Genomic DNA, 2,840 nt, shown 5'->3' on the forward strand with positions numbered 1-2,840 from the left:
GGTTGATGTCTGTCGGGGGAGATTGGCAGTGAATTCAAGATGAAATCCATGATGGCACTTTTTCTCGTCCTCTCTCCTCGCTCCGTCTTTCCCCTCCCTTAATCTTTTGTATAGAAAATTTAGGAACAAAATGGAGCAGGAGGGAGAGAGAGAGAGAGCGATAGATACATGACACACACACACACACACACACACACACGCTGACACGCCACCCCGGTTAACAGCCAAAAAAAACTACCCCAAATCTATATGGTTTTTCTAATCGCATTTTTTTGTAGCCTAAAAAAATATTGCCACCGACACCATCTGCGATCGTGCGGGGAGCTGATCTCATTTTTTCCAGGGAGTGTTTATTATTAGTGCATTGTTTGTTGATGGTTATTTATTTCATTAATGTGCATGAGAGTGCCTGCTCTAATTGAGATGGCCGCGAGAGAAGGGAAAAGAGGGGAAAAGAGCGACTGAAAATGGTTGCACGTTATTGACGCACATCATACGGGGCGAGGAGGACATTCCTCTCCAGATAAGACACGCAGACGTGTCATCTCATCTGGTTGACCAGAAAGACACTCCTCGTCGTGGTTCCTTTTTTTAAGATCCAATAGAACATGTTTTATAGGGATCATGAAATGCCCTGTATTTATGTCCACCCCAAAAAATGTTACACTTTTGACACTTTAGCCCAGTGGTTCTCAACCTTTTCAGGCCATGATGTGACCCCACAAAATAATCATATTTGGACTGGGGACCCCCCCACCCTGATAAGCACTTGTAATATAGGAGTTGTTGAGGCATTACATTTTCGGTTCCACAGATAAGTATTGTGAAAATAGCAGATATAAGCTCACAGCACCTTGTGTGAGCTTGTAGATTGGCTATTTTCAAAATGTTTGACCGGTTTGTTGATTATATTTGATGCAGTAATGGTCTTTTTTTCTGACAGTTAAATTGTCACTTCACTGTCATCTGGGGACCCCCCAAAAAAAATCATGTGGGAACCCCCCTGGGGGTCCCGACCCACAGGTTGAGAACCACTGGTCTAGCAGAACATTCAAAAAAGTTGTCATTTCCATCTTGTGCAGTTTAACTACTGCAACCTCGTTGTACTTCTTGTCCAGCAGCATATGTATTATTGCATTATTTGCACTAATAGCTTGTTATATTTTCCCACAAGGAAATATCCTACATTCGATCAATGGTGCTCAAACTAATAATTATAGTATAATTTCTCCATAACTCTGAGTGTACAGATGGAACCAAATGGACCCGTTACACGTCCAGTTGGTTCCATCTGTACACTCTCAGAGTTATACATCTGTAAGGGTCAATTTGCAAACCCCCCTCCCCCCAAGTAACCCTGGGGGTCACTTTGAAAACCACTGCATTAGATGGATGTCACAGCTTTTTACAGCATGCACTTGTAATATTTTACAAGCAGACCTACACACAAATCAGACATGCGAGTGAGTGACTGCCCCCCATTTGTTTGAAAAGTGTCCCCCCTCACTCATCCCCCACAGGTATAGGCTATTTTATTCATCCATACACTGTTTTCATGAACAGTAGTACGCTCATGAATACACATCAGCTGGCCACTAATGAGGACAAAACATATCTGTCATTAAAGGGGCTAACTAATGGATTTTCCTCATTCAAGCCTCCCTACACAGTATATACTGTGTGTTGTGTGTTCCCATAGTATCCACCTCTGCTCCCATGTCCACCTCCTCTTTAACATCTTTGTACATGCTGTACTGCTCTTGAGGGGGGGTACGTACGCATCCAGGTGGCTCTTCAGCTAGAGAGAGACAGAAAGAGAGAGAAGAAGGAGAGGAACGCAGCACCAATCAAGGCTCCTGATTGATATAATTGGGTCATTAGTGCGCTGTGGGAGAGGCACCTGCTTGCCCTCAGTTAGGGAGAATCTACTGCATTGTGACATTTTGAGACTGTTGAGAGAGTTCCACTGGTTGCCCGGGATTAGTGTGTATTTAGAGCATTAGGCCTCCTACTTAAATAGTAGGCTACGCCACTTGTGCCAGTTGAATTTGTTCTTTATGATTTAAAGTGCAGCCAGGGAACCGGTTGACCTTTTACTTTGTGGCAAAAAGTTGCACAGGACATGTTTTTTTTAGCCTTCTACATGTGTTCAGATAACGCAGCATTTGTGCCACCACCTAATTACTGGTGAACTCTTTAAGACTGATGTCAAAAGCCAGATTGTTTTAATTTATGGTGAAAGGTACACAGGCAGACAGTCACTTCCTCCCCCTGTGCCCTGTGCCTGTGTCAAGGTTAAACAGGAGCTGTCCTATATTAACCACTTAAGCCCTAAGTTCACCAGGTTAGGAACCCTGGTTTTCTGATGATACTTTATCATATAACGGTAGATCAACAAGCTAATGTGTCACAATTGATCGGCGAGTTGAGCTTGTAGATCGGCTATTTTTGCTATTTAAATTATTTTTTTGCCTATACTGACATGCCCAAAATTGGGACGCCGGGGGTTAAAGTGGTTAAAAGGGTTGGCGTCATTGTGGAGGTTGAGTACGAGAGGAGAGGCACGTCTTAAGGAGGTCACAGCAGCACACTAAAGGCCCGCTGTGGTTTGATGCACTAGGTCAAGCACATGATGACAGATCAACTGTGCTCTCTATAGGCCAACATCGTCTGCACGTTATAGGTTTCATCCAGACACGTGAGGTGGCGTTAAGTGTGTGAAGGTGGAAGAAAAGGGATTGCTGTCTGTCTCGAAGGTTGCTGGTTTGAATCTGTAGGCAGGGTTCTGTCTGGAATGTTGCTGGCTGGAATGCGCAGTTTGGACTCTGTCCAGTTTAAAT

The sequence above is a fragment of the Gymnoscopelus microlampas genome, assembly GCF_963454915.1.
Source record: "Gymnoscopelus microlampas genome assembly, chromosome: 19".
NCBI lineage: Eukaryota > Metazoa > Chordata > Actinopteri > Myctophiformes > Myctophidae > Gymnoscopelus > Gymnoscopelus microlampas.